We start from the raw sequence: 13316 nt of genomic DNA on the forward strand, positions 1-13316 counted from the left end.
TGTGTGTCCTTATACAGGAGCTGCACATGATGGCATGATGTACCGGCCAACACAAGCTGAGAGGGAGAAAGAGTGGAATCACACAACAGCTCTTGGAGACGAGCCTCTTTAAGGTTGGAGTGTAACTTGTGTCGGTGATGCCAGCTCTCCATCTGTTGACCACGGATCAGAGGGCCAATAATGGGAACAAACCCAATTGGCCATTACCATGGGAGATTGACCTTTATTGGTTGTTGTTACCATTGCACAGACCAACAGAAGCCGTCTCCCGGGTGATTCAAGTGTGGGAGAGCCTTTATGGACATGGATAAAATCGACCTCAGTGACATCACTCAAACATGGGGGAAGGAACAACAACAATAACAGCAAAGATGGAGTTTGCCTTTGAAGAGCAGAGATCCTGGATTGTTGTTTGAGAGGAAAATCAAAGCCCCCAGGGAGCTGCTCACAAAGCCTCATCGATTGGCCATATTGGAACCATTTCATAGTTTATCGATGCTCCTCTGCCTGCTCTCTCAGCCCTGGGTCCAGTACATGCTCAATTAAACCGGCAACCTTGATGTCAGGAACAAACTATACAAACACTGCACGCTGCATGGATTATTCCCAAACACACACTCCTATCTAAAGTAAATATTTCACACACTGCCCATTTTGTTTTAGGCCAGATGAGATTAAAATGATTTTGTTTACTGTTCTTCATTTACAGCTTTTCCCCGCAAAAAACGAGTGTTTCCATTTACTTTTTCAGCCTCCCAATCATCCTAATGCATTCTCAGTTTCAATATATCTTTGTGATGGAAGAATCTGGAATGAGCCCGAGAAGGCAGGAGCAATAGAAAGAGAGGAAGCGAGGCTGAAAGAGAGGAGGGGGGGGAATGCATACTAAACTCTTGGGGTTCATTGCCGAGGTATAACCTTATTGCTGACAACTCTGTGCAATGGCGGTCCAAGAGTCTGTAGGTTTTCATTCTAAACAATGACTGCAGAATTAGAGTTTACAAATGTTGTATAGTTGATATTATAAAAAAATCTGAATACTTGTGCAGATAGGTTAAATTTAAGAAATGTTTGCTTAGTTATTTTTTATTTCCAAGCTATCAGAAGCTGTTTCACCTCAGTGCAAACTGAAAATCTGAGCAACTTTAGAGTGCAAGCTGGCTTTTTTTTTAACATGATTTGAATTCATGTGAATATAGTGCCCCAGTAATGATTTCTAAAAACCCAGAAATGGGCTAGCATTTTAGCACTCCTGGTTCCCTCTACTTGAAGTCAATGGTTTTCTTGAATATGTTTTTGGTTAGATACCTGAAATAAGGTCTGGGGTTAATACCAGCTTAAAAGACTTTCATTTTTTCATCTACACCATAAAATATGTCAGCTAATTCCCCACCCACTAACTTTGAAGCTTTTTTGAGTCTTTTTTGAGAAGGTTGCTAACAAGTGGCTAAATGAGACTACCGAGCGTCATCATGTCAAACACAGCTTGATAGTCTCGTTATTATAGGGATGTTCGGTCATGTGACTGTGGTGTAGTTTGTTTATACCCTAATGTTAGTTTTTGGAGATTGCATTTAGGCTTAAAAAAATCATAAAAGTGGTGTTTATTTGTGAAGATTTCCTTGCTGAACAAAATATCCACGTATGTTAAACATTTATTGGCCATGGATCTTATTTTCTGCAGTAATCCAAATCTCAATGGAGAAACCCCATTGGCTTTTTGACGAAAAAAAAACGGGGAACGCTAATATCTACACTGGCCTTCAGAAAAATGTCATCCCTGTGGCACTTTATTGAAGTATGTGATTGAGGCAAAGGGTGATGGTGATAACTTCATGCAAAGTGAAGGACACAACCAGTGCCCCTCATGTAGTCTATTAGTGGATCTAAAACCTGAAAACTTTCTGGCCTCCATGGCATGACGGCCTGCAACCAAGATATGCACAAGATCTCTTGAGTCCCTAGAGTGCATGGTTACCTATCCGGGCTCTAGAGGGTTCACTTTGTAACACTCGTACAGATTATATGGAAATCCCCAATGTGTGCAGAGCAGAAAATGAACATTCTCCAGTCACCTATTGTAGCTAATAACCGGATTCAACAGTAAGTGTATGATCCTTCATTAATACACTGCTGTCAAATTACTTATGATGACATATTTTAATGCCAGTGGGAGATAAAGCAATTTTCAGAAAGAAGAAAATAGCTCTAGTGATCTGCTCCATTATTTGCCCCCATTTTAACACTCTTGGGCTTGATATCCTGCAAAGTCTGACAAAGTCCCTCCGGTGTATTGGTGAGTTCCGCTTCACAAAGCAATCAGTTTGGATAATAATGAAGTATGGCGATAGCGAGCACTTCACAAGAGCTTCAGAACATAGATAATGGTTGTTATCTTAATGTGTTTGATAATCATAAATGTAGACGTGTTCCATCCCAAAAAGCATTGTGCCAGTGTTTCACCTCGACCGGAGATCACAGCTTATCAAAGGCAGTCAAAACATTTTCATGTAACTTGTTGGCCCCACCCTTCTGGAGGACACTTGCTACAGGGAACTACCGAGTGAGAGAGTTATAGATCCATAATAACTGTAGCAGATCATTGCCCGGTCAAAAATAATTGAAAGTATTAAACATAATTTGAATAAAAACCAACCTGCAGTCACTCCAACCTTCTGTCAGGATTTGTCCATTCTGTTTTATTTAATGACCTAATCATCACAAGTCGTACTTGAACAATATTAATTGCAGTTTTTTTCAACTGGACAAATAACTGTGATGTTGTACCAACATCAGCAATCACTTCCAGGCAGACAACCGGCAATTTATTTGAACTGAGAAGATGAAATTGGTAAACTTGTTTATTTCTGTTGTCACATGAAGCTGCAACTGTAACTGTACCTGTCTGATGTTTCTAATGGGCTTATATTACATACTGCATTGTTTTGCTAGCATCTTTAATAATCCAGTCAATCAGCATTGAAGTTTAACAATGCACTGCTGTAAAGCGGGGCACAGAAAAACATACTTAGACCACCCAAAAGACCCATCTTAAAAAGTCAATATCATCCTAAGTGTACACTATATTTTGCAATACTTTCACCGCTTTACCTCACACACTAACTGATGGAAGCAGCAGTAGACCAGTAACTCCTGTGTTCTGCAAAGCAAAACTGCTGTTTTTATCACTGGAGTCTGGTGGCTTTGAAATAATCACTTCACTTTCCTGTCAGAAAGGGCTGTCTGACAGCAAGTTAAAGTGGTGGAAAAAATCTTAAAAATAGCGTAGACTTTGGAGCACCCAGGAGCTCAGCTGGTAGAGCCTCAGCCCTTTGCTGCATGTCATTCCCTCTCTCCACCTTTCAGGCTTGAGCTGTCGTATCCATTAAAGGCTAAAAGCACCAAAAATAATCTTTAGATTAAATAGATAGATAAATAAAAAATAGCATGCATTTTAACTGATATAGATTTTTGTGTGGGTCATTTTTTTAGGTAAAGCACCATTTCATTTCATGATTAGACCTATGTGACACGGGGCTTTTCTAACCAAACATTATCGTAAACAACGACTGTGATTAAGTCTATACCTCTAATTTAACACCCAAACCAAGTGTAGCAATAATTTTTCAGTTTCTAATTGGCTAAATGGATGGAGATAAACCAGTCATTCTGAAAAACTTATAACACTTGTCAAAAAATTGAAAATTTGATTTTGCCTCTTTTAGGCAACAATGAAGTGGATATAAAAGATTATAAAAGATTGATGGAATGGATCCCCCTTTTTTTAAGAAAGCCTGTTACTGTTGATGCAAAGGAAAGATTTCAAGTAATTGATTAGAAGCCGGGTCGACCTGTGTTGCTGATATTGACACTTGTGCAGATATTGTAGACAGCTAGTCTCTGTTTAATGATCCCTATTCACTTTTATGGCCCTCTCAGGAAGCCATCCTCAATAAATATTTGCAAACAGGAAATTTGCAGTATGACTTGAGAGAGTCATAACCCTGGCACCTATGTGTTTTGAGATTAACGTGTAATTAAAATAGTAAATCAATATTTATTAAGCAGTACTACAAAGCAAATGAGAAATCTAATCAGGTCATATAATGAGTGACTGGATGGAGGAGGGCCCTTTAAAGTAGCATCCTGCAAGTCAAGGATATATATGTACAGTTAGATATCTATAAAAGGACTTTGTAAAAACTCAATCAGACATACTGTATATCACTTGGCACACACACAACACACATTTCACACTCGCAGGTATACAAACCTCACCTCACCCTGAAGACCCCCTTCCTTTCCAAACCACACTTTTTAAATGTGGAGTTTACACTTTTGCATTTACTCACCACAGCTTTCCCACACTTATGGTTTTAAGACGTTCATGCATACAGTAGCTAAGACTGCGAAGAGAAAACACCTGCAAACACCCCCCGTACCTCTCTCACATTACCGAGCACAAAGAGAGTGGGACAGGCCCCACTGTCCAGACTTTCCAGCCATCTACTGGAGTACGGAAAAGAGATGTTAAAAGCTTAATGGACCCCTCCTGTTATTGTTTAAAAATTGCTCGACATATAAATGGCTGAAGAAAACATTGGTTGGCCTCAATTATGCATTGAAAATAAAGTTATGAGCTAGTGGCTGAATTATTGATGCTGGCACCGGGAACAAGAGCATGTTGGCAATGTGTCACTGCTTTTTTGCTGATGCTTCATCTTGTATTGATAATTTTTCATCTAAAAAGCCCATGAAGTCTTGATCTGTGAAAGATGGAAAAACACACCATGAGTATTGGAAATCTAATGCAATATTACTGGAAGAGGAAAACAGATAACACAACATCGAGTTCCAAAATGGAAAAATAAAAATGTGTAGCTTTGAGACGGGACTGAGACAACATGCTGATCCTGAAATGTTATGTATTCTTCATTTACAGAATTGAGACAATACATCTTCTAACCACCTTATTCTTTGTTTTATAGAGGTGTTGCATTAACGCCAATATTTCTCAACAGTATGTCCATATACTGTGTGTGTTAGCATGAAATAGAGCATAAAAGCACTAAGGCTCGGGACTGTCCCAAGTAGCTGACGCACTTCCTGACATGCAAATGCTTGTGGTTCATCTGCCGATAGCCTCTCTCCATCCTACTTGTCTTGGACGCGCATACACATAATGCACACGTGCACGCATGCATCCAGCATGTGCAGAGCAAGAAAAAAAAATGCAAATACTTACTGGAATATTGACAGTTCAGCAGAATTTAAAGCACAATTTAGAAATACTTGTGAGTTACTGATCCCTGGTTGTTTAATCGTGTTTAGTGCATTTTTGCATACAGAAATGACCTCTTTAAAACAGAAAGAAAGAAAGAGGTCATAAAGAAAGAGGTGATAAGGTAAAGATATGTGCCCTGATGGCAAAAACACATGCCATTTTTGTCCACAGGGATGTAGTTTTTTCCATTTTGTCCATTTTTAAAAAACCTTCAGTCTTTTAGCAAACATCTCATGCAGTAGTTGTCCTCGTTTCTCCACAGTTTTTGTTTTTGCGTTCAAGTGTGACTCTGCAGAGAGTTGTTGTGTACGTCTGACAGACGCTCTGTTGGTCGTCATTCTTTAACGTCTCCGTCCCTCTTTTCACCTCAAAGTGAAGCACATCATTGCAGAAACTTAAATCAGACACACGCATACTCTATGACGGCATGACCCAAAATGATCACCAGTAAGTGGAGATAATTATTACTTATCATGATGGACTTAAGCGCTCCACCTTATAAGACTGCTGTGGAAATTCCCTATTAATATTAGCAGTGAGTCAAGGAGTACTTATCTCTGTGGATATTTTGAGAGGTATACTGGAGAGCAGTTCACCGGGGTAAATTTACTGTTAAAGAGACCATAGTGGAGACGCCGATTACCCAATCAGATCCTGTTTTTATAGACTAAGCCACAATGAGAGCGGCACCGCACTCATTTAGTGTTTCACAATCTGCAGCCGTTTAGCAGTCTCTGCACAGCCAAACACACTGTGAAGTGAATGTCTTTCAGCGATTGTTTAAGAGTTAGAATGAGACGAATGTTTGTCTATCTTTGTCCTTTTTGGATGTGTTTTAATTTTTTATATGAGTGCAAACTGAGCTCATTCTCTTCTGATATATTTTTTTAATGTAGTACCATAAAAGCTTGTTTAATTAAATTTCACACACATACATACTTCAAACAAGTTATAAAAAGAAAAAAAAATCTTTTCCCCCTTCATTTTAGTTCTTTTAAACAAGTATTCAGCGTGATTATGGAGATGAATATGATGTTAAAACACTTCAGCTGAATCTAAAGGACACAAAATTAAATTTCTTTTGTAAATTATATTGCATCTTTTGTTCAGAGATCATTCTGAATGCTGCCAAAATGAAGATTAAGTTTTCATTGTTTTCTTGTTACATTTCTGTATCAGATACAAAAATACAGCTCTTTGCTATCTTTCATTAAAAATAAAAATAGTTTTGAATTAGTTTATTAATCATTTATATACAGTAAAAATTTTACATGTAATAGGCTTTTTTTAAAAACACATTTGGATTTGTATGTATACATTGTAATGGCACAGAAGTTTCCCTCCTAAAAATGCTGAATATTTTGTATTGTAAAGTAGTCTATGAGTTTCAAAGAAAAGAGACGGATACTGCTGTCTATAGACCTCGGCAGCTGACATTTCAGCAGGCATTAAAAAAAGCTCAATGAATCATCTGCCACCGTTTGAAGACAGAGAGGTTGAGTGAGGTTGACAAAGATGGGGATATCAAACAAAAAATACAGAAGTGAAACTGAGCAGGAAAACGAGTGCCTGTGATATTTCTCACGAAGCATTATGACTGGCCTCAGCCTGCGGCCGAGTTTAGGCCACTCACAATCATGAATCTAGAATATCTCCTGCATGATTCACTGAGCAGCACTCACTGTTAACGCGCTGCTACGGGGAAGAAGACGTTGTAGTGGATGTTTGAGTCAAACAACCACAGGTCACATCTACACCTCAGTTTTTACATGCCCATACCTCTCCAACCCACTCATGTGTGCCTCTGGATGTGCGGTGAAAAAAAATCAGCATGTGGATATATTTTCTGCTCTGTGTCAGTTTCGTGCCACCCATGACTCAACTCCTGTCATACTTTGGTCTTTCATCTCCATAACGGTGACTGCTGAGATGCTCTTACTTTTATTTCCGATAAATGACTGATTTTATGTTTAACTGGCAGTCAGAGGCCACTGTTAACCTTTCCACACCTCCGCAGCAGCGTGCTTTTCACCTCATTTGTGAGGTGTCAGATGTGTGCAAGTACAGCACCGCCCACTCTCTTCCCTTCCAGGGTCCCATAATGTTAGCCTATGGTGGAGCCGCTGAGCAGATCAATATCCATCAGACTGCTAAAATAAATACATTTATCACACCCTGATACTTGCATGTTACATCATGTTACATCTGATCGGAGGCAGAGATACTCAGGCTCACCCACCAGCTAAAGAAGCTTCCATCAGATTCTTTGTAAATAAGGTCACACGACACGGTGATTGTCATTTTCAATGCTGTTGAGCAAGAAGATGACAGACTTAAGGCTCTCTCTCTAGCTCGAGAAGAACAATACTTCTGACTGTGCGCTTCATCTCTTGTAAGCTCCCCGGGTTTTAAAATCTCATCTGAGGAAAATGTTCCTTCTGTCCTCCCTCTGCTGCAGATAAAGAACAGGCGTTTGAGTAATTATGGTGCATTATCACCAAGGAACGTTTCATTGCTACATTTTAAGCTGTGTAGTGAGCGGTGACAAACGAACGACCATTTTAATTTCTATCAGGAGGAAAAACACATGGCTGGAGCCAATGAAGTCAGCTCTCTCATTCTGCCACTGACTGAGACCATCTGGACCAAATAAAGTTTTTCCCTTTGAATCAACAGCTGTTGGAAATTACACGGCAACACTCCTTCTTTATATATCTTTTTTTTTTTGTTGTTGTTGTTGCTCTCCTTTTAAAACCAACCATGTTTGTTTTATGGTTTTAGTTTAGTGCCAGATTTGATCAGTGCTCACAGAACAAAACAAAAATAAAATGTTACTTTCTACACCTGTGTTTCCCTTCTTTTTTTTTCACTCGCTGCATGTCTTTCACTCTGCATCTTCCTCCTCCTAACCCTGCCCTCTCTGCGGTGGTGATCGAAGGGTTGACCATGTCAGTCAATCTGTCAGCGGCTGACAGTTTTACAACACATGCACTACACTGATGGCTACCATCACTCACGTAACGATTGCCCTCCACACGCTGAAATCAAAAGACAAGACAGAGTGAGAGGGTTGAAGAAACGGAAGTGAAGGCAGTTGAGTAAAAGTAATGGCTGTGTGTCTGACAGAGACTTACAGCGAGAGGAAAACAGAGCCAAATTTATCTCAGTTTCATTTGTGAAACTGTATATTTCTTTTTTAAAGATTTTCATATGGTTTTGAACTCAGACGTAGATTTTTCCCTCTGTGCTGCAGAGGAATCACCGTGGTTTTCTTTTTCCGCTGGCCAGAGAAGAATTTGTTCCACTCTGCTGGCAGATATGATTTTAACACTTCATTTTGTGCAAGGCTAAGGCTTTGTCAATGATTTTTTTTAAAAACTCTAAACCAGCTCATATGTGTCCGAAGCTGTATTATCTATGTTTTCAAAAATCACTCAAACTTAAATGGTGTCAATAATAAAGCTCAGAAATTTTATACGACAGCAAAGGCATGCAAAAACATGACCTGAGAAGCTGGACACTTGCAGCTCTTTCAGCTGCTCGTGCCACTGAGATGGCACATGTTATCATCCACATATACACATCGTAATAGTTCATTTCAATGGCATTTTTTCCACCTGCTAGTTGACAGCAGACTGACGGGAAACCGTCGGACCTGACGGCACATGTCCTAGACGGCTGGGTCAGCAGGAAGCCACAAGTATGCACATTCAAGCCTGGAGTTTTACTTACATTGTAGCCAATTTAAGGATATAAATGACCTGATGGTTTTAGGAAAATGCAGAATTGCCAAAACTTTTTTTATAGATAGTTATTTCATAGATACACCTTTTTCTCTTGCCAAAATCCGACAACTTGCCAGCTTCTGTATGTAGTAAAACGGGAAGATGTCTGATATGTAGTTCATGGTAGTTTTTTTTTTTTTTTTTTTGCACGAGCATATCTGATAGTCTGTGAGAGGAAAAAGAGGAAAATGAGACTATTTAAGAGCCAACAAACATACAGTGGAGGAATGTAACTAAGTACATTTATTCAAGTATTGCACTAAAGTTAGAATTCTAGATATGTGTATTTTATACTTGCAATACAGGAAAATTTCAAAACAAACAGAAAAAACTTGTGACAGAGTATTTTTACAGTGCGGTATCAGTACTTTTACTTGAGTAAAGGAACTACTTACTTCGTCCACCACTGCAGACATACAGCTCTTTGACTAAAACATATTTAGGTTACATAGACCATTTTGATCCGTGAGTGTTTTAATTGAATCAGTTACATTTTGAATCACGGCTACTTATCGAGTAAATGGGTTTAGATCTGCTTTCAACATTAGTTTGACTCTTGACAGTGCTGTAGATTAATTAAAAGAAGCCATGCTACAAATTGAAATTACAGCACAGGCGGCAGTCTCTCCACAGACCCAGGGGAGGAAAGTCCTAAGCGTTCCTCAGAAAGCAGGAGGCAAAAGCTGCCCAGAGGAGAGAGGCAAACGAGCCAATCTGTTAGTCTGTTTACGGGGGAACGGCGGCAGAAGCATCCTGCCACCCCGCACCATCATATGGGAGCCAGGCTCCCACAAACACATGCTTAATGACTCGATTTATTCACCCCGTCACTATATCTTCATCTCTGCCTCTCTCTCTCTAATGGTCTTGCCCATATGCACTTCCAGTTTTCCGTCTCCGTTGGCAAGTTATGGGCGCAACGTTAATAACTTGCATAGTTTCTGTAGGGTGTGGAGGAGGGCGCTTGTGGGTGGTGACATATAAGACAGAACTGTGGCCTTTGGAAATGGTGTCCCGCTGTAAACTTAGGGCAGGGGGGTAGTTCCTGGTCACGCGGTCACGGTGGGGTTGTGTTTTGAGCGGCGGCTGTGTGATGCGTATCAGTGACATCTGGGCCAATGTTGCCAGAGCATCGATCAGACTGTAGCTCTGGAAGGTCTCTCAAAAGCTTTATTCTTAAATCTATGCTGACAGGTGATGACATGATGGAGACGGGGCTGCTGAATTGATTGTGTCCTCTCTCTCCTTTCACTCTCCCGCTCGTGCTCCCACTTCCCTCGGCCTCTCTCCTCTCCCTCGCCTCTTTGTCCCATCACTCTCTTCCCTTCCATCTCTCTCTCCCCCTCCTTCTCCTTCTCTACTCATCGCCTGGATGTGTCGAGCACAAGATGTCAGATTATTTCCCAGCAGACACTGCGCTGTGTGACAGAGGACTGGAGCTGTATATCACTGGATGACACTTCCTCTGCCTCCCCCCTCTCTCCGTAGACAACATCAAATATTGCCGGGCCTTTTTGATCACTTAAAAGGCTTGTATTAGGAGAGGAGCCGGTGCTTAAACAAAAGCAAACAAAGTGTTTCATCTGTCATGTTTGTCAGTGGGCCATATGTGCGGCGTAACAGCTTTTCTATCGGCGAGGTGGCAAACCAAACGATATCACACGTTATGGGACTCCAAAAACAATCCAGACTGTGAGTTGCCAAAAGAGGCAACGTGGCAGATCTTCGGTGAATTATATTTTATGTATAACTGCCTTTTCTGATTGTTCAAACATACACATTTTCTAAAAAAATAAATTAACTTGTAATGGTTAAACATAAAATCCCTTCGTCTTTTAGATTTTTTATGCTCACTGGGCCTCAGTCCATTCCCTGTAATTGTAATTGAATGCACTGAGGACTTTGGCACGGCTGGGGTCGGCCTAGTATCCAGGCCAACCGCTCAGCATATTGTTTCTATGGCACCTGTCCCCCCAGATTAATAACTCCAAGGTCTGCGCTGGCAAAGCATGCAGGGATACCAGAAATTACAATACTAATTCAAGACTAGGGATTTATACAGCAGCCTCTCCCGGGATTTATGACGAAGTGAGCAAGAGAGCAAAGAGAGAGAGAGAGGGAGACTAATAATCCTAGCAAAAGTGATTAGCTCAATGGGAGAAATTGTGTGTTTGTAGTCCTGCGATTATTATTGTGTTTCTCATCACATAATGAGTTTGAACAATGCAGTTAATGGTATTATTGGCGGGCCACCAGAAACGGGGTGTATATAAGCTTGATAGCACTTTTTCATCAATAAATCACTCCAGTGCACATGGCAATATTTAAATCTATGTTATTAAAATTGTTGGAACAACACTATCAGATTTATGTTGTGTTATTTTATTATGGATTGATTATCATCATCACAGGCATATCTGATTTGCGTGGAGGCAGCTGGAGCGTGGTTGGTTTAATCCATTTTGATTGCTCTGCAGAGGAATGCCACTGCTTTGCTTGAATGGACAGCCGTGTACCTCTGATGACTGGCTTAGAGAGAAAATAAACCACTGTGGTTTTTCCCTCTTTCTTTTGTTCCTTGATATTTGTTAGTATTTGTTTCTGCAAGTATCTTGTAAATATCTCTAGCCTCTTTCCTGCTATCGTCTCAAAGGAAAATGAATTACGATGAAAAAACACGATGCATCTTCTATTATTATCTCCTCTTTTACTATACTGCAGGTCATTTATCTTGGTAAGACTTGAGACATGGGGAGTCTTTATAATCATTATCAGTTTGATGAAAGCATTATGAATCATTTAAAAAAAATCCAAAAGCCAATTGTATTCAGTGGAAGAAGACAAATGAAAAAGAGTTGCATAAAAGGCACACTGAAGTAATTTCAGTTGCATTAAAACAGAGACAGTGGGAAGAAAATGTGTTAGACACAACAACAAAATAGAGAGAGCAGGACTGTGACTGCCACAGAGACACACACTCGGCTCTCTGTTTACAATGTAGCCTGATGTGAAACTAATTATGATCAGTTTGTTTATTTTGTTTTGTGATGAATGTATAAATTAAGGCAGTCCGGACAAAGAGGGGAGAGATCAGTCTCAGCACGGAGAGGCATTCGAGTACGACCGCTCACCGACACAGCAGCAGACTTACCGGCTCTCAGAACTGTGACAGCCCTGAAATTACAATTGAGTTTCACTCTTTCCTGCTTTCACACCTACCTCCTTCTCCCTTTCCTTGTTCTCCCTCCCTCTCCAACACTCTCTTTCTCATTCCCCCTCTCTCTCTGACGGCTCAATAACAGGTGCCATGCTAAGAGAGCTGTTACAGCCGTCCCTGAGTGGTTGTGTCAGCAGCAATGTTAGGGTTGAGCTTTCCAACCTGCTCACCATGCAGGAAAAAGGAAAGAGAGAAGGAGGGGAAAAAAATCTCCCTGGTCCCCAAATGATGCCCGCTGGGAGCCATCGTGCGCTAAATTTCGCCGGGTGGTTCTCCCCTGTTTTCTGTCTTGTGGCCCCCGGACTGCGATTTACAGACAGAGCCATATTGGGCCTTTCTGCATGGTGGGGCCCAAGCAGCTGTGTTCAGCAGAAAAAAAATGACAAAAACAAAATAAAGAAATAAATAAACAAATCAACAAACACATAGGAGAGGCTTATTTCTTCACAAATGCTCGGATAAGGACTTTTTGTGTGCCATCTGCAGAAAATGAAGCGTATAGTCGGACCTTGATTGCAGTTACACAGGTTCGGCCTGACTATTTAAAAAAAAAAAAAAAAAAGTCCTTACTGTTGTGGAAGGTCCACGAAATTGTTAGAAATCCTCCCATCCGCATCAAAACAAATTCATAAAAGTTTTTGTGTGTTCCGTCTTTGACTTGAAGAGCTAATTTACGGCGTGCCGCTCAGCTGATAACTGATATCGCCTGCCTTTAACACAAACACAGCGATCGGCCGTCATGATTGCTCATCTTTAACTCGTCTTTAAGCACACTCCTTAAGATTTGAGAGGTTCTTGGCTAAATCTATGCAAATGAAGCTGCTTTGTGAAAAGACGCATCACTGTGCATGAAGCCTGGAGCGGGCAATAATCACAGACGGATTGTGTGCAAACAAGAGATGCTAAGCACCTCAAACCTCTGAGAGCGACAGAAACACACAGAAAAAAACACACCACAGGGTGAGAGAGATAAGTCAAACAGTCAGGTGATTGCTCTTTTTTTTTTCATTTTTTTTGCTGATGAGCAACA

The 13316-nt window shown here is 40.5% G+C and overlaps 1 protein-coding gene and 1 long non-coding RNA gene across 2 annotated transcripts in view; one reads left to right on the forward strand and one right to left on the reverse strand.

Moving 5' to 3' along the window:
- Positions 1-2274, forward strand: part of LOC148190424 (uncharacterized) — a 213888-nt gene extending 211614 nt beyond the window's left edge. The window contains exon 3 of the long non-coding RNA XR_015776780.1: positions 18-2274. This is a non-coding gene — a long non-coding RNA (uncharacterized LOC148190424). The remainder of the gene's footprint in view (positions 1-17) is intronic.
- mafa (MAF bZIP transcription factor a) overlaps positions 1-13316 on the reverse strand; it is an 87223-nt gene that overhangs the window by 6379 nt on the left and 67528 nt on the right. The window lies entirely within an intron of this gene.

Source organism: Plectropomus leopardus, chromosome 1 (assembly GCF_026936395.1).
Source record: "Plectropomus leopardus strain MGB_pleo_1.0 chromosome 1, ASM2693639v1, whole genome shotgun sequence".
NCBI classification, from domain to species: domain Eukaryota; kingdom Metazoa; phylum Chordata; class Actinopteri; order Perciformes; family Serranidae; genus Plectropomus; species Plectropomus leopardus.